This window comes from Heterocephalus glaber, unplaced genomic scaffold, assembly GCF_053883595.1.
Source record: "Heterocephalus glaber isolate CG9 unplaced genomic scaffold, H.glaber_assembly_v1.0 deba00001720, whole genome shotgun sequence".
Taxonomy (NCBI): domain Eukaryota; kingdom Metazoa; phylum Chordata; class Mammalia; order Rodentia; family Bathyergidae; genus Heterocephalus; species Heterocephalus glaber.
This window is the reverse complement of record NW_028258433.1, coordinates 5324055-5344381: the sequence shown is the minus strand read 5'-3', so window position 1 is coordinate 5344381 and position 20327 is coordinate 5324055. Positions and strand designations below refer to the sequence as shown.

The following is a 20327-nucleotide window of genomic DNA, read 5'->3' as shown; positions in this document are numbered from 1 at the left end:
CACTGATCTGAGTAGGTAGAAGTCAGGGGTGAGGCCTACTGAGGTGGACCAACATCTTAAAGAGAAGAAAGCTGCACCAAAAAGGCCTGGAAGCCTGCCTGGTAATTTCCTGAAGATCCTTAGCTGTGAGTGCACAGGATAAGATTCTGTGAGGCTTAGCAAAGAGATGCAGCTATGTGTCAGAGAGAATACCAAAGGCTGTGCAAGGCTAGGAAGCAATGCAGTTCAGAGCAGCAAGAGCAGAGAAATATGGCTAAGCATTCAGGCATTCAGCTGAAATTCAGAACAGTCACACATGAGGACTAAGGACAAAGCAGAAAGAGGTCAGCTCTAGCAAAGATTAAATACAAACCCAGCAGGATCAAGCAAATCCTCTGGTAATTTAACCTCCTTGGCAGAACAAAATATACCTCTTCGAGGAAAACAACATTAGCTGGACTCACTACAATGTGCCCAGAGTATAATTTTAAAAAATTATTAGACATATGAAAGCACAGGAAAATGAAACCTTTAATTGCAGAGAAGGGGAGGGTTCAAAATATACAAAAGTTTTTCCAAGATATTGAAATTAGCACAGGACTTTAAAGTAGCTATTACAAATATATGAAAGAATTTCAAGGAAAAGATAAATACAATGAGCAAATGAGGAATAATAACAGAGAAGAAATGAAAAAACTAAAAATTTTAGAACTGAAAATTAAAGCAAATAAAATGAAAAATGTTTGACTAGGATTAATAATATTGATTCTAAGTAGACAATATAATAAAGCTAAAGAATGTAACCCTAAACCCCACCAAGATATATATGTATATATGAACAATAGGATAAGAAATCTTACTTATTAAAAATATCTGATTCATCCACAGTAGTGCAGAAAGGACAAAGACTAGACAGGATCAATAAAAAACAAAGAGCTAGATGGTAAATATAAACTCAGTCATATCAATAAATAAATAGACTAAATACAATAAATTGCTCTAAATACAAGATAGATGTTGTCAAACTATATCTCAAAAAAGTCAGTTTTAAATACATTTATATAAAAGAAATATTTTATATACATATATATGTTTCAGATAGTTTGAAAAACAAATAATGAAAGGAGATATATATATATATAAAATGCAAATGATAAACATAAAAAGATGGCATGGCTATAATAGCAAGAAAATAAACTTCAAGATAAAAACTGATACCAAAGACAAAGATAGATATTTCATACAAGAGGGTTGATTCACCAAGAAAACAAATTATAAATTTTCATAAAGCAAATACTCACAGAACTTTAAGAAAAAAAATAAAAGAATTGACCATTATTCTTGAAAGTTTTAATTTTCCTCTTAGTTATTGATTAAAGAAGTAGCAAAAAAATTAGTAGGTATATAGATTATCTAAACAATATTATCATCAGTTTGACAATATTAGATCAATGCTGCATTAAACAATATTTTCAAGTGTACACAAAATGTTCATGAATATAAATCATGTACTAAATCATAAAAAGATTTCAAGAAACCTGAATAAAATAAAATCTTACAGAAAATGTACTGCAGCCAGAATGGAATTTAATAAGAAACTAGTAATATATCTAAAAAGTCCATCAACAATTTGGAAGCTAAACACATATTTCTAAATAATCTAAGTCAAAGAATAAATCAGAAAGTGTAATGGAAAATATTTCTAACTGAATAATAAAACATAGCAAGTCAAAACTTGTAAGATGCAGCTAAAATAAAAAAGGAAATTCATAACTATAAATATTAATATTTAAAGAGAAATCTAAAAATCAGTGACCTAAAGTTTCACCTTCAGAAGCAAATTAAAAGCAAAATAAGTAGGAGCAAGGAAATAATGGGGACAAAAACTAAAGTGAATGCAATAAAAAAGTAAACAATAGAGAAAATAACAAAGGCAAACATTATCTTTTTCAGAATATTAGTAAACTGAGACACTACCATAATTTAAGAAGAAAATAATCTAGAAAATAGAAGTAAACTAGGAATAAAACAGGTATTGTTCCTGCAAATATTTAGACATTAACAAGATAAAAAGAAAAGAATACAAAGAACTTTATGCCAAATTCTTAAAATGCACAAATTCTTCAAAAAATACAATTTATTAACCCTGACACAAGAAGCTATAGAAAATTTCAAATGATTGATATCAAATAAAGAATTTGAATGCATGATCAAAACAAAGAAAACTCTAAACCCATATTATTTCACTGGTGAATTCTGTCAAACATTTTAGAAAGAAATAATACTGATCCTACAAAAACTCTTTTAGAGGACAGAGATATACCCAACAATTTATGAGGCCAGTATAACCCTTATGCAAAAATATGACAAAAATACTATAAGAAATAAAAATAGGCAAGAATTTAAAAATACTTTTGAGGTGGATAATGATCTAGTTTGACTCTTTAGTGGTGTTTTGAGGAGGGTATTTTGTTTTTTTAAGTTCTTAAACACTATTTGGAATAGTTCATATAAATATGTAATTGCATCTACCCTGCTTATTGTAATGTATACTAAGTTAATGCAGAAGCATTGTGAAAGTTTTCATTTAAATCCAACCTAAATTTGCTTTCTGTATCCTTTCTACCTATGTAATATGATGAAAAAAATACTTAACTTATGTAATTTATTTGCTTGATGATGGGAGCTCTGTTTTCTTCACCAGAACTGTTGCTAAGTAATTCTCAGTAGAAACTGCTTGTTTTCATTAATGGAAAATAATCATGGTTTATATACCAGAAGTTTTCTCCAGAAACTAATGAGCTTTTTTATTCAGCTGCATTTGTAAATAAACTTGTTGATGCATTTAAAAAAAAAAAAGAAAGAAATGAAAATAGGAAAAAACGGAAACAAAATTTTTGTAACTAGGATGGTATCAAAGGGTAGAAGGGAGGGAAGAAGAATGGGGAAAAAAACATGAACCAAAATATATGATGTACAGGTACAAATTCCCAATGTTGAATATGATCATAATGTATACCTAAAATGTATCAATAAGCTTAATGGAAAAAAAAGGAAAGAAAAGTATGGAGAGACATTGATATCAAGTTGTTTGCCTTCACATTAATTATAATAACAAAAATTGGAAATAATTTAAATGCTTATCAGTGGGAGAGTGCTAAATAAATCTTTGTTAATCCAAAAGAAAAGAAAGAAAAATCAGAAACAAAAATGCCTCGAATACAAATGCAAAACTTAAAATATTATGAAATCAAACTTAGAAATATAAAAAGGTACTGCACTAAAAGAGCGATAGGGTTTACTAACAGCAAACAAAATATAATTAAAGTAAAAAATTGCTACAAAAGACAAGGAAGGTAATTACAGGTAGCTTAAAAAAAAATCAATCCATCAAAAAATACAATTATAAACATACATGCACCCAACAAGAGAACCCCAAAATATATAAAGCAACTTTGACAGAATTGAAGGGAGAAATAGATATTTCAAAAATAATTGTTAGAAACTTCATTATTTCACTTTAAATAATGGATAGACAATCTAGGCAGATGATCAACAAGGAAATAGGGACTTTGATCATTATAAACTAGATTTATTAGACATATACAGAATATTCCACCTAACTAGAAAAAGATGTATTTTTCTAAAATGCTCATGAGCCTTGGGTATGTAGCTCAGTGGCAGAGTACTTCTCTAGCATGTGCAAGGTTCCAGATTCAATCCTCAGCTCCAGGAAGGGGGCAGGGAGAGGGGGTGTCCATTATAGTGAACATGAGATATTCTCCAGGATAGGCCATACCAAAAAATATTAATGAATTCTCAAGACTGAGACCATGCAAATTATTTTCTCTGGCCACAGTGAAATAAAATTAGAAGTCAATAACAAAAGAAAATCTGGAGATACAAATATGTGGAAATCAAAAAACCACTCTAAAAACCAATGGGTCAAAGACAAAAATCACAAGAAATATTAGAAAATGCTTAGATATATAAAAATAAATTGAGAACAAACAAATGAAATACAAAGCATAACAAAACTTACAAGATGCAGTAAAAACAGTGCTCAGAGGAAATTTTATAGCTATAAATGGCTATATTTTAAACAGGAAATATTTCAAATCAATAACAGCTTTATACCTTAAGGAAACAGAAAAAGAAGAAAAAAACTAAAGCCACAGCTAACAAACTAAAGGAACTTATAAGGATTTGGTGAATATAAACAAAGCAAGACAACAAATAAATATAGAACCAACAAAATCAACAGTGGTTCTTTTAAAAGATTACCAAAATTATTAACTCTTTAGCTAGATTGAGTGAGACAAAATAGAAAACTCAAATTAATAAAATAAAAAATGAAAATAGAAATATTTCTAATGACCTTTTCTGTATCTATTTCTGTAATAAAAAGAATTATAAGGGAAAACTGTGCACAATTGGATACCAATAAATCAGATAATATAGATGAAAAGGATAAATTTCTAGAAGCATATAAATTACCAACCTTGGCTCAAGAAAAAATAGAGCATCTGATCAGATGTGTAACAAGAGACTGAATCAATAATCAAAAATCTCCCTACTAAGAAAAGCCCAATACCACTAGCTTTAATAGTGAAAAGAAAATTAAGAAAATACTCTACTTACAATAATTCAAAAAGAATTATGTAATTAAGTATGTGCTTAGGAATAAATTCTACTACTCTCACAGCTTCTATTTACATTGTTCTAGAGGTCTTGGTACAGTAAGGTGCATTAAAAAATAAAAAGCATAGTAATTGGAAAGAAAAAAAAAGAAAACAAAACCTGTGATTTTTATAGAAAACATGGTCATATAGATAGAAATTCTAAGGGATCTAAGAAAGAAAACTGTTAAAACTAATAAGTAAATTTACGAATATGACAGACTGCAGTGTCAACAAACAAAAATCAATAGTATTTCTACATGAAGAACAAACGATTGGAAAATAAACTTTAAATACCACTTACAATTGTACTATAAAATGTTTGGAATAATTTAACAAAAGATGTGCAAGAATGTCACAATAATATCAACAAAACACTGCTAATGGGAATTAAAGAAGATCTGAGCAAAGAGAAAGATATTTTCATGAATTATCAGACTCAGCATTTTTATCAGTTTTCCCTCAAGGTGATCTATTTGGTTCAATACCATCTCATCCAAAATCCCCAAGAAGAATTTGTAGAAACTGACAAATTCATTCTAAAATCTGGATGATAAATCAAAGGACATGAAACAGCTAAAATAACTAGAAAAGAATAACAAAATTAAGCAGTCACACTTGATTTCTGGACCTATTTAAGGTATAATAATCAATACAGTGTAATACTGACATAAAGATATACAAATAGATCAAAGCAGCAGAATACAGAGCTCAAAATTAAACCATTAACCACATGATTTCCAACAAATGCACTAAGGCAACTAATGACAAAGAAGAAAATATTTTCAACAATTAATTCTACCACATTTAGAAATATCCACGAAAAAACAGAGACCCCAATCTTACGTTTTATATAAAAACTCATTTGAGACGAGTCATAGATCCAAATCTACAAACCCTAAAGTTTGTAAAACAAAACATAAAATAATAGCCTTCTGACATTGTGGTAGGAAAAGATTTCTTAAAAAACAGAAAGCGACCGAGGTCCTGAGTCACGCAGAAGACGCCGAATCAGCCCGCTGCAGACAGGCAGGTCTGTGCATGCCCTACCGAGGTCCTGAGTCACGCGGAAGACACCAAATCACCCCACTGCACACAGGCAGCCACCTGATTCCACATTACCAAGGCGCAGAGGACACCAGACCACCAGACCAAGGTACTGAGTCCCACTGTTCCCGGGCCAGAGGTAGGGGCTTCTGAGCCGTCGTCCCACTGCTCCTCGTCCAGAGGAAGGGGCTTCCCGGTCACCATCCCTCCCGTTGCTCCCAGCCCAGAGGAAGGGGTTTCCTGGCCACCATCCCTCCAGCTGCTCCCAGCCTACAGGAAAGGGCTTTTGGGTCACCATCCCTACCACTGCTCCCGGCCCCTGTCCCACCTCACCCAGCTCAGAGGAGGTAATCCATGCAGGCGCTAACAGCCCCCCGCCCCAGTTGAAATGAGAAAACACATAAATAAGTCTCAAAACCAGACTTCCAGATCACCTACAGCAGCCCCAAAGGGAAATGAGATGGAACACTCTGATACTCAACCACCTGGACCCACTGAACTGGCAACAAAAGGGGGTCTGGAAAAAATGAAATCAGAAATAATTTCTCAGATAACAGGAGAAATTGTGCCCTTAGTGCAAGACATGATTAATAAATCTAGAGAGGAGCTCAGGAACATGATGGAATCCCAACATAAGAAACAAATGGAATCCATAAAACAGATGCAAAGAGATTTCCAGGACATGAAAAACTCCACTGAAAGTCTACACAGCAGAATGAGCCAGTGTGAGGACAGAATTTCAGATATAGAAGATAAGACTGCAATTAGTGACCACGAAAAGAAAAATTGCTTCAAAATTATAAGGGAACATGAGAAATCAATCCAGCAGCTGCTAGATGATGCAAAAAAGAATAACAGAAGACTGATTGGAGGGAATGAAGAAACAGGAGAGAGTGCAGATGACATAAAAAATCTCTTCACAGAAATAATGGCAGAAAACTTCCCAAGCAGGGGAAAAGAGCTTGACATATAGATAAGTGAGGCATATAGGACTCCAAATAGCCTTGATCAAAAAAATTCTACACATAGGCATATAATTGTTAAGATTCCAGAAACACAACAGAAGAACAAAGTTCTCCAAGCAGTCAGAGAAAAGAAACAAATCACATACAAAGGAAAGCCCATCAGAATCACAGCAGACTTCTCAACACAAACCATCAAGGCAAGAAGAGCTTGGAGTGACATATTCCAAGCCCTAAAAGAAAACAGCCTCCAACCCAGATTGATGTACCCTGCAAAACTATCTTTCAAAATGGATGGAGAAATAAGATACTTTCATGACAAAGAACCCTTTAGGAACTTCGTGAATACCAAACCAGCACTCCAAAGAATTTTACACAATAGCCTAGGAACAGATATTGAGGATCACAACCCCAGGAAGCAAAGCAGAATGAACCCATCTGGCATGACAAGAAATTAAATGTAAAGGGGGAGAACCCAACAAAAAGAAAAAGTCATGGCAATGACAAGTCAATACATTTCAGTTATAACCATCAACGTGAATGGTCTCAATTCACCAATCAAAAGAAAGAGACTGCCAGAATGGGTCAAGAAGCAAAATCCAACAATATGCTGCATACAAGAAACACACTTCATTCAAAAGGAAACTCGTAGACTGAAAGTTAAAGGGTGGAAAACAATACTGCATGAGACATGAACCCCCAAAAAAGCAGAAGTAGCTATCCTCTTGGCAGATCAAGTAGATTTCAAACCAACACTGATTAAGAGAGACAAAGAAGGACACTAAATCCTTGTAAAGGGAAGAATCCAAGAGGAAGAGATGACAATCATAAATATCTATGCACCAAACACTAGTGCACCCAACTATATAAAACAAATACTAATGGATATGAAAAGCCATATATGCACTAATACAATTGTAGTGGGGGACCTCAACACCCCACTGTCACAAATAGATCAACTAGACAAAAAATAAGTACTGAAATACTAGAACTCAATCGAACTCTTGAACAAATGAACTTAACAGATGTTTACAGAGTCTTCCACCCCACAAAATCAGAATACACATTCTTCTCAGCTGCACATGGGTCATTCTCCAAAATAGACCACATACTCACACATAGAACATGTTTACGTAAGTGCAAAGGAATTGAAGTGATCCCCTGTATATTATCAGACCATAGTGGGATGAAATTGGAGATCCATAACAAAAGAAACTCAAAAAATTGCATAAACACGTGGAAATTGAACAACACACTTCTGAATAACCAATGGGTCACAGAGGAAATTAAAGAAGAAATCAGACAGTTCCTTCAATTAAATGACAATGACAGTACAACATATCGGAATCTATGGGGCACAATGAAAGCAGTCTTATGAGGGAAATTCATAGCAGTGAATACACATATTAGGAAAACAGAACGAGCCCAATTAAACAACCTGATGCTGAACCTCAAGCTTCTAGAAGAAGAAGAGCAAGACAACCCCAAAGCTCATACAAGGGAAGAAATTATAAAGATCAGAGGAAAAATCAATGCAATGGAGACTAAGAGAATGATACAAAAAATCAATGAAGCCAAGAGTTGGTTCTTTGAAAGAATCAACAAAATTGATAAACCCTTAGCCAACCTTATCAGAAAAAGGAAAGAAAAGGCCCAAATCCATGCAATTAGGAATGAAAAGGGTGAAATTACAACAGACCCAGCAGAAATCCAGAGGATCATCAATACCTACTTCCAGAACCTATACGCCAATAAGATGGACAACACAGAAGAAATGGACAGATTCCTAGATACATATGAATTACCAAAGTTGAATGAAGAAGACCTAAAAATTCTGAACAAGCCAATATCAACCAATGAAATTGAAAATATAATTAAAAACTTATCAACTGAGAAAAGCCCGGGCCCTGATGGCTTCACTGCTGAATTCTACAAGACATTTAGAGAGGAAATGCTGCCACTACTGCTTAAACTCTTCAATGAATTTGAAAGGGAAGCAATACTCCCAAATTCATTCCTGGAAGCAAGCATCACCTTGATCCCCAAAGCAGAGAAAGACCCAACTGAAAAGCAGAACTATAGGCCAATCTCACTAATGAACATAGATGCAAAAATCCTTAATAAGATACTGGCAAACAGAATGCACAAGATCATCAAGAAGATCGTACACCCTGATCAAGTGGGATTCATCCCAGGGATGCAGAGATGGTTCAATATACGCAAATCAATCAATATAATACACTATATCAATAGAGCCAAGGACAAAAACCATATGATTATCTCCATAGACGCAGAAAAAAGCATTTGACAAAATCCAACATGCATTAATGATAAAAACCCTACAAAAAATTGGAATAGATGGCCTCTACCTCAAACTGATAGAAGCCATCTATCAAAAACCAACAGCCAATATCATACTAAATGGTCAAAAACTGAAATCCTTCACACTAAAATCAGGAACAAGACAAGGATGTCCACTATCACCACTCTTGTTCAATATAGTTCTGGAAACAATTAGCCATGGCAATTAGACAAGAGAAAGAAATAAAAGGAATAAAGATAGATAATGAAGATGTCAAATTGTCATTATTTGCAGATGACATGATACTCTATACAGAAGACCCCAAGAACTCCACCAAAAGTCTTCTAGACTTAATAACCAAATTCAGTCAAGTAGCTGGTTACAAGGTCAACACACAAAAATCAATAGCTTTCCTCTACACCAATGACAGACTCACTGAGAGAGAAATAGGGCAAATAATTCCTTTCACAATAGCATCCAAAAAACTGAAATACCTAGGAATCATCCTAACGAAATAAATCAAAGACCTCTTCTCTGAAAACTATGGCACTCTGAAAAGAGAGATTGAAGATGATATCAGAAAATGGACAGACATCCCCTGCTCCTGGGTAGGAAGGATTAATATAGTGAAAATGGCCATACTTCCAAAACTGCTATATAGATTTAATGCAATTCCAATTGAGATCCTAGCAGCATACTTCATAGACCTCGAGAAAACAATCCAAAAATTCCTTTGGAATAAGAAGAGACCCAGAATAGCAAAAGCAATTCTAGGTAACAGAGACATGGCAGGGGGTATCACAATCCCCAACCTGCAACTATCCTACAAAGCTACTGTGATAAAAACAGCATGGTACTGGCAAAGAAACAGGCTTGAGGACCAGTGGAACAGATTAGAAGATGCAGAAACATCGCCAGACACACTCAGCCATCTCATCTTTGATAAAGGAGCCAAACACCCTCACTGGAGGAAAGATAGCCTCTTTCATAAATGGTGCTGGAAAAATTGGGCTTCAACTTGTCAAAGATTAAAACTAGACCTATATCTCTCACCATGCACTAAACTAAAATCAAAATGGATTAAAGATCTAAATATTAAAATAGAAACTCTGAACCAGTTGGAACAGAGGTTAGGTAGAACCCTTGAAGACATTGGTGTAGGAAAAGATTTTATGAACAAAGCCTCAGTTGCCTGTGAACTAGCACAAACAATCAACAAATGGGATCTCTTCTTATTAAAAAGCTTCTGCACAGCAAGAGAAACCACCAGCAGTGTGAAGAGACAATCCACAATGTGGGAAAAAATCTTCACCTGCTCTTCCTCAGACAAAGGTCTACTATCTCGAATCTATAAAGAACTTAAAAAGATCAGATCTCCCAAATTTAAAGACCCAATCCAAAAATGGGCATCTTAAATGAACAGACATTTCTCAGACAAAGAAGTAGAAATAGCAAATAAATACATGCAAAAATGTTCAACATCACTGGTCATTCAAGAGATGCAAATGAAAACAAAGCTGAGATTCCACCTCACTCCAGAAAGAATGGCTGCTATCATGAAATCAACCAATAAGAAATCCTGGTGGGGCTGTGGGGAAAGAGGAACCCTGCTCCACTGCTGGTGGGAGTGTAGACTGGTGCAACCACTGTGGAAATCAGTATGGAGATATCTCCAAGAACTAGGACTGGAAGTCCCATTTGACCCAGCTATTCCACTGCTGGGGATCTTCCCAAAAGAATTAAAAGAATCATACCACAGTGATATATGTGCACCCATGTTCATAGCAGCACAGTTTGTAATAGCTAAAACTTGGAAACAGCCCAAATGCCCATCAACTGGAGACTGGATAAAGAAAATGTGGTTTTTTAATAAAATGGAGTACTACTCAGCCATAAAAAATGAGAAATTAGAGACATTTATAGCTAAGTGGATGCACATTGAGGCAATACTCTTAAGTGAAATAAATAGGACACAGATGTGTAAATACCGAATAGTTTCTCTGGTATGAGAAACTGAAAGTGTAAATAAGGACTAAATGTATAATAGGTAATGTGAAATAGGAAGAAAAGGGGCAAAGGGGAAGGAAGTGGGAGGGCTCAGGGAAAGGATAGAAGGGAATGGGATTAATATGAGAAAATGGAAAAATAGGAACAAAATCTTTGTAAATAGGGAGAGCTGGAGGGGTTGAAGGGAGGGCTGGGCAAAGGTGAAAAACAAGAACCAAGAGAGACTATGGAAAGGTGCAAATTTCTGATGATGAATGTCATTATATTATATACCTAAAATGTACCAATTATTAGAATGAATAATCAATAATGTAAAATAGGAAGAAAAGGTCCAAAGGGGTAGGGGTAGTGGGAGGCACAGGGGAAAGGAAAGAAGGGAAAGGAAAAAATGATGAGAAATGGAAAAAATGGAAATAAAGTCTTTGTAAATAGGGAAGGGTGGAGGGGATGAAGCGAGGGCTAGGAATGGGGAAAAAATAAGAACCAAGATGCACTATATAAAGGTACAATTCCCAATGAGAATTGTAATTGTGTTGTATACCTACAATGTACCAGTAAAAGAATTTAATACAAAAAAAAAAAAAACACACAGAAAGCACTAACCATAAAAGAAAAAACTGACAAACTTCTTCAAAATTAGAACCTGAAGAAAAGAAAAATCACATAATGGAGCGAAATTTGTGATTTGTGTGTGTGTGTATCATATATATATATATATATGTATAACAAAATAATTATATCAAAAATAAACACAATAATCCTGTTGATCAATAGTATAACAAATAACCTCACATGTCATTAATGAAAAATTTGAACAGACATTTCACAAGAGACTCCTCACCAATGCCCAGTACGCACACAGAGACAGGAAATGGAAATTAAAATCACAATAAGCAATCACAGCCACTAACATGCCTATGATTAAAAAGACTTGACAACAAATTCTGGCTAGGATATAAAGAAACTGGAACTTTTATACAATTCCTGCTGGGGGTATAAAAAATATCACACTTTGGAAAATGATTTGCAGTTTCTTATAAAGTTAAACCTAGATATTAACTATAATTCATCAACTCCATGCCTGGGTATTCATTCCAAACAAATGACAAAATAAGCCCACAGAAAGACTTGTACAATATCAAGATGAAAACTTACAAAAATGATATATTCAAGGATGCTTCTTGTAGCTTAATACACAATAATATGAAACAATACAAATATCCATCACCTCAAGAATGCATCAACAGTGTAGTCTGTTTATACAATGGAATACTAGTCTTCAAAGAATGAGCTACAGTTTTATCCAATACTGTGGACTAACCTTGAAAACATAATTCCCCAAATTAGTTTGTGATGACAGAAATCAGAGTAGTAATTGCCCATGAAGGGTGAGGATTCACAAGGAGATACAAGGAAACTTTCTAGGATGATGGGTGCTGTGTTTAGGTCTGGAATGTTCCCCAAAAGCCTCATGTGTTCAGAGGTGGGCCTTTTGAAAGATGACTGGAACACAGGGGTGCTGTACTCAATGGATTAATCCAAAGATGAGTTCAGAGCTAAATGTGCTGGTAGGAGGCAGGGAATGGCTGAAGTTGGATCACTGGGGGCATAAGCTTGTAAGGTATATCTTCTTCAACTCCTCTCTGCTCTCTATGCTTCCTGGCTATCATGTCTGGAGCAGCTGTTCTCTATCTCACCCCTTCTACCATGCCTTTTCTGCCTTGGAGCCAGCCAGCCATGGAAAATGTGAGCCAAAATAACCTCTCCTCCTTTAAGTTGTGAGTGCTATTATCATGCACCAGTGACAAGAAAAGTGACTAAGGTGATGGGTGTGTTCTATACCTTTATTGGGGAACTTATTACACGAATGTGTGCAGTTGTCAAAACTCATCAAATTCTACCTTAAAATATGTGGCTCAACTGTAAAGATCTGTAGACTAATAAACAAATAAATAGTGAGTGAATAGTTTAGTCATAAGCCAAGCTACTCAGAAACAGAAATATAATTACCTAAGATCTAAGTGGCAAGAAACACTGATGTTCTCTGAAACTACAACAGTGACCTGAATTTAAAAATTCAGTTAGTTTTTAAAGGCTCAGTATTCATTCACTCATTCATTCAACAAATACTACAGTATTCACTCTCCTAAGAAATTGAAAATATTACCCTCTTTGCATGTAACTTGCAATCCAGAGAGAAAGAGAGATGAATATAAAGCAGAGAAAGAATAGAAGGTGACAGAATTGGGACAGAAGAGTGTAATTTAGATAGGAAAAACTTCTTTAAGGGGCATCGTGCCCTTGAGAAGAGACCCAGTCAATAAAGAAAATGTGAGAAATGTTAAATAAGACTAGGTAGGGGGAAGTGCAGTTAGGGCAGTTGAGCAGAGTTGGGCAAGCGGTTAAGGGCAGAGACTCAATCAGAATGTTCTAATTCTGCACCCTTATTAGCTGTGTGACTTGGGCCAAATCTAACTCACTTGCTGCTGAATCACATGTGGAGTGAGGGAAGAAAAGGAGTCAACAACATAGAAAGGTAAAAATAAGGGATTGGAGAAGGAAAGGGATCAAGTTCTCTTTGGGTCATGGATTTGGGATCTCACTGAAGAAGGCTGATAGCTGGACAGATGAATATAAAGTTGGGGAAAACATGGGTGGTGTTAACATTCACTCAAATATATATATTTCAAGGGTAATACTGATTGGGTCAGTTTTTGTTACCATTCCTTAGATTTTTACAAAATTGAAATAGAATAATTCTTAAAAGATTAATCTTGCAGATAATCTTAATTAAATTGACTGAGACCAACAGTGAAAGAATTGAAATGCAGCCTATAAACAAAAAATAATTCAAACAGCTCATTCTGGTCTACACCCACTCAGGAAGAGTCCCACCCACCCCACCACCATCAACACCACCACCGTGTTACCTCAGGACTCAAAGTGCACTGTTTTGAAAATCTCAAAAGACTGAAATAATTTCAGAGAGCACTGAAGTGTTTTAACCTTTCATGGCATCCTTTCTTCTCAATGTCAACAATAGCATCACGATTATATTTCTGGGAACTTTCTTAAAACTTACTCCTATCCTGCGCTGTTACACAAGTCTGCCAACTTGCCTAATGCTTGTGTTTGTAGACCAAATTATTTCTCTTATTTCTATCAGCAGTTACAGGACTATAAACTGCAGTTCCTCAACACAGAACTTCAGGCAGCCTCTCACAAAACAATCATCTAATAAAACACATAAACCACGTTTCCCAAATAGCCATCTATAGCTTTTATCTGCAAAAATAGCTGCAGTTTCCGTGTACCATTCACTAAAAGTTGCTCAGAATCCACCAGTGCGCAAGGCCACACATCTCCCTTCCGACACCAGGTAAATGAACATATGTGAACAAGTAGCAGCTGGGATCACTCACCTTTTTACTTGGGACTTTTTAGAAAATCCAATGAATGGAATTTCTAATTCTAGGCACCAAGATTTATAGCCTCCCACAAATGGAAAGAATCGGTGCAGTTTCATATAAATGTCTAGTTCATCGCTCTGTGACCCAGCTCTTTTACTCCAGTTAGGTTATGCCTCACCTACAGCTATACCTACATTTTTTTTTTTTTTTTTTTTTTTTTTTGGTACCGGGGATCAAACTCGGGTCCTTGCACTTGCGCAGCAGGCGGTGAAACCACTGAGCTAAATCCCCGGCCCATATACCTACCTTTGATAACATCCTGTCAACACTGAACTTACAATCTACCATTCTTTTGTTACCTATATCACTCTCTGCCTTATTTTAGACTTGCCTCTAAAAAGCCCCTAATTAACTCCACTGTTACTACTATTTTCCCTAGTCATTGAAAAATACTCATTTTTTTCCAAATTCAGCTCAATTTTCATCTCCACCATGAAGTTTTGTTTGGCTTTACAGATGCACGCAGGCATTCTTATCCCAATGAGCCTAATACATATGCAGTTGAAGTAGATGGCATGCATCTTCATAGTTCTTAAATTGGTGATTCTTCACTATGGTTATTATATATTCTCCACCAACAATGGAGTTGAATGGAAACAAACTGAACATCTAACAACATAGGAGTATTCATTCATTTATTCTTTCAGTCAGATATCTGTTGAGTAGCTACTAGTTGTCAGCAGTAATTCTTAGAGTAGTCAAAACAACCTAAAGGGACAAGAATAGGGCCAACAATAGGGACTGACTGAAGTAACCCAGGAATATTGATTAAGCAGAACAAATTGTTTGCAACAAACCATTATCATTCACTTTAATAAATTATAATTGGCTATAGATAAACTATGTACAGAATTAGCAAATTTATGTGATTGTGTGTATATATAAAATAAATACACATGTATAATATAAATTGAACAGAATTTTAAAGGGATAATAATTATTGCTTTTACTAAGTAGAACCATAGGCATTATTTAATATTCTTCTGATTTTCTGATTTTTATGTAATAAGCATGCATTACTTATCTAATAATAAAAATAAAAAGAAATAAAACTGGAACTTTTAAAGTTTGGAAGATTTCCTATTGTAAATTATTTACTATACTGTTTTGTAAGCTGATGATATCTGCTCTGCTTATCTGTGTTTTCAGTTCTTCACAGGATGGATGGCATGAATTTTTCCAACTCACTCAATTTCTTACCATTAAACAATTATTTATTGATTCACTACTCTCTTGTTACACCCTTTAGTTGTTCCAAAATCTTACAAACACAGAAGAACAATTTCTTACATTTTAACCTTTTAACTCCTAAAAAGAGGATTGTAGAAGTGCTTAAAATATTCTTAGAATACCAAAGTTATTAATACTGGAGAGTCTAGTAATTGGGATTTCTTTTTAACCAAATAGTCTGGTTTACTAAATTATCCCCGACTAAAATGTTTTTAATCTACTTGCATTTCATGAAATCATTTGGAGTTCTCCAAAACAACTACAAGATTCAAACAACTAAGCCAAACAATTGGACTTTCTTTTGTAGTTGATGTCACTTCTGAGACAAATGTTTTGAGAGCAAAAGAGGTTTGACAATATCTCCTACCCCAGAGTTCATGCCGTGCTTAGGAAGGGCAATAAAATGCCTATGCATATGATTAAAGGCATGGATTTTAAAAAGTACCTAATGTGTTGTGAAAATAATTATATAAGCCTAATTAGAGTAAGGGATTGATAGTTTATAGCTTTTGGAAAATAAGTTTACAATACAGATTGTGGAACTAGAACATGAAAAGTTTTGACTATAAAGTTATTCGGAATTGATATACAGTGGTACCTCAGTTCACGAACTTAATTCTTTCCACAATTCTGGTCACAGATCAATTTGGACCAAATCAAACTTCCTCATAACTTCAACATTGAACCTAACAACTGAATTTGGTTCAGTTCTCATCTAATTTGGTTTCCAACCAGAATTATGGAAAGAATTAAGTTTGTGAACCAAGGTACCATTGTAATAGGTCAAAAAAGATGATCATAAATTTATGAGGCAGTGATGATTGAAATCCTATGCTTAAAATAATTCCTTGCAGAATAGATTAAAATGTGAACAGCTGGATGCTGAAAGTTGGAATGGTTCTGCCAAAATGTGTATGTTAGTAAGATCCTGGACAAAGGGGATGGGCTATTAGAAAATAAAGAAGGAAAATCTGAATGGTAAGAACATGATATATTAGTTACACATCAGTCAAACACCCATGAACAAACACTAAGCATGAACAGGGTTAGGCTCCCCAGAGCATTTCTACTGGTCTCATCTGGCTGATCCAGGGTGCTCTTGGCTGGGACAAAAGGACAGCTTGTCTCTGTTCCACATTCCTCATCTTCCAGGGGACTCTCCCCACCATCATCTCACAATTTCAGAGGACCAAGAGACTGAGGAGAAACAAGGACGTTCTCAGTGCCTGCCAGCATTACAACTGCTAACACTCTGTAAGCTAAAGCAAGTCACACACCTATGCCTAGAGTCAAAGAGGCTGGGGGGCTGGATACAATGAAGAAATGACAATATTGGGGTCTTTAATTCAGTCTACAGCACATAGTAACTGCCTAAATCAAGGTAATAAAAAAGGAAGCTTGAAGATTACAGCTTGGGTGTAGTACAAGACCACACTAAAACATGAGTCAGCCTGAAAAGGTAAAGATTTTTGTCACTCTCTGGATGGATTTATGGACTCAGAAAGCTTTGCTTATTTTTAAATGTGACTAATTTGATAGAGGACTTAGTTCCTATGTCAAGAAATTTAGTCATTTATTCAACAAATTTTTTAACACTTACTATATGCCATATATGTATGCACTGGGAAAACAGGAATGAACAAAACTCGCCATTACTTATGGCATACTAACACAAAAAACTGACCCCCAGTAGTTCCCTAGGCACCATAAAACAAAATGTTTCCAATTTTAAGATCTTTCCACCTTCCCTCCAAACATGGGTATGTTCTATATTATAACATTTTAGTTCAAATTTTGTTAAGCTCTTCAAGGTGAAATCTATCACTGTATATGACTGCTGAAAACCTTTATTATTTTCTCTTAAATGAACTAAGTTTGAGATTAGATCTCCTCTAGAAATTCGAAGACATTATGGCATATGGTGGTTTTGATAAATGGATAATAAAATAGATAAGTTGTTTACTGGGGTAAAATATATATATAAAATTTACACTTTTAACCATTTTAAAATCCACAATCCAATAATTGATTTATTAAGTATTTATTATCTACTATCTAACATTGTAGGTTCTAGAGACAATGGAACCTAATAAGGTATAAAACCTGCTCTCAAGAAGTTTTTAGTGTTATCCTTTAGTTTTAAGGAAGAGCTACAAAAATTAAAAACCATTTGTTTCTCTTCTTCTACTTCAAGTTGAATGAAGAAAGCTAGGCTAGAGCGGTGTCTTCCCTGAGACTTCCTCGCTGGAATAAAGGTCAAGAGTTCTTCTACATTTGGAGAAAAAGTGTATCTTGAATTGCTGACATGGAAAAAGACCCTCTGCAGTGGGGTGCAAAAAGCCAAACTGACCCAAGCCTGTGTGTGTGTGTGTGTGTGTAGTAAGGGAAAAAGAAAAGATTCTTTAATGTTAATGATTACTTACACAACTCCTAAAGTCCCTGGCACTCTTTCTCAATTCTGTGTTCTCATAAAGTCTCTTTTCTTCCTTAAACTAGTTTTAGCTGAGATTGGTTAAATCCAAACACAGAATTCCTTAATACTTATTACTAAAGTTGAGGTTAACCCATTTGGTTAAAGGGACATTCTAAAAACTAGTCATGATGAAGGCCAAGGTAGATATTTTTAAATCATGTAGTTTTAAAATTTTGTTACTTAAGATCATTTTGTCTAGATTTGTCCAAAGGAGATTACATAAAAGGCCTTATTTGTTTTTAAATAAAAATTTCCTTTATATGAATTAAAACTAATTTCATAATTCAAATTAGGAAAATATATCAATAATCCTGAGATTAAGATTTTACCTCATCAGTTTATCTATACAAAGCTAATAACATCAGTTAATTCATTCTATTTAAGATTAAATCACACCGCCACAAAAATTCTTCCAAATCACTGATAGAAGGTTGTCACAAAATATCCCAGCTTGCAGCCAGAATCTCTCTAGCTCATTAATGACAATGCTATTACCGGAGACACAGAGGAGTTCCAATTTCTGGGTTTGTAGTTCTCTTTTTCTAATAGCAATAAAATGAGAACCATAAGGAAACAGGTAGGGGGAGGCACAAGGCTAAGTGAGGAAAGGAGACAAGAAGATAAAGAATAGAGATGAATGATATATTTGCAGGGCCAGCAAAAGCATCCTGTGGTTCATCAATCAAACAGGATCTTTTCAGTAAATATCTCTCACTGTAATCCTATAATCGCCCACATAATTCTATAATACCCTCATGAAACACCTACTCTCCAATTTTAACAAAACCAAGACAAGTGTTTTCTCCCATAATAGTCACCTTTACTTTCCAAATGCACTCTCTCTGCCTCCTCACATAATTCTACTGCTTTGAATTACCAACAGCAGATGCAAACTCTCTCTCCTTGAGACATTATGATGATCATTTATCAGTTCACAGGCTCATCTATAGCTCTTCTCTTTTGAAATAACTCAATTCTCTTTGCTGGAGAGAACACTTTTAGTCCAAAGAAAAAATGACATGTGACTATATTTCTACATCAGCAGACAGGATAAGATTACAGAAAAATACAATATGCTCTCTGGAGTAGTAGATAGTAGAAAGTAATCTCCCTTTTCTTTCCTCCTCTTTCTCATTGGCCTACTTGTGGCAGCAGGTTTTACATGGTTATGCACCAAAGTTTTTCATACTACAGATTGTGAAACGCATCCATGAGTGGCCCAAAAAATGTTGAAAATTGAAATAGATGAGGATAGAAAAAAATTAAGGGGCACTGCAGATAATAAGAGGAAATTTTTTCCCATGAACCTTTTATTTCAAGTGTGTGTCAACATGTAAAGAGCATTCCTTACTGTGGATTGAGCTCAAAATTTTGAAAGTTATGTCCTAAGTCAAGTGGTATCTTCATTACAGAAGTCCTCATCGAGCATTTTCTATGTGCTTGGCACAGTTCTAGTGTTTGGGACACAATATGTACAAATCAAATAAAAACTTCTGCCCTTTTGGAATTTTCATTTTAGCAGGAGAATTGACAATCAACAAGAATTGCAAGTGTAAGTTATAAAGAGTGTTAGAAGAAAGTAGAGGCAGTAAGAAAATTCAGAATGATGTTAAGGAGGCCTTGGTGTGCCCAGAAAGGACATCACTTTTTTCTTTAGGCTCTTACTCTAGTCTTTATTTCCTTTTCATTAAATATGCTGTGGTTTTCATCTTTTCATTTATGTTTCTACATGGTAAAATCCTTAAGTGTTTCTATTAGGCAAGCATCATTTCCATCGCTATCAGTTTTGTACAAGTTAATGTCTACCCTTAGAGAATTTAAACTAATCCATGGTAAATAGCAAATTAAAGAAAGGTGGCCTCCCTTCTGCAACCCCTACACCCAGAAAATCAGAATGAGGGAGCTGAATTGACCAGACAGCTCTGCTCTAAACTTTTGCCCTGGATACCAGTAATCCTGCCCTCTTTCCTTACAGTTTGCCTTTGTGATCAGCAATAATCTCCAAAGGTAACTCTTTATCACACACACACACACACACACACACACACACAATGGCTGGTCCCCTTAGGCTTTGACTGGATTAATTTACAAGTGTTCCTCTAGGGGTGTTAATTAACACCTTATAAGCCTCTTGACCCTATAGTCTTGGGCACCTATTAAATCCAAACCATTAGCTTC

The 20327-nt window shown here is 35.0% G+C and overlaps 1 protein-coding gene across 4 annotated transcripts in view; it reads right to left on the bottom strand.

Annotated features, from left to right (window-relative positions):
* Kl (klotho) overlaps nucleotides 1-20327 on the bottom strand; it is an 84051-nt gene that overhangs the window by 30267 nt on the left and 33457 nt on the right. The gene's annotated exons all lie outside the window — the stretch shown is intronic.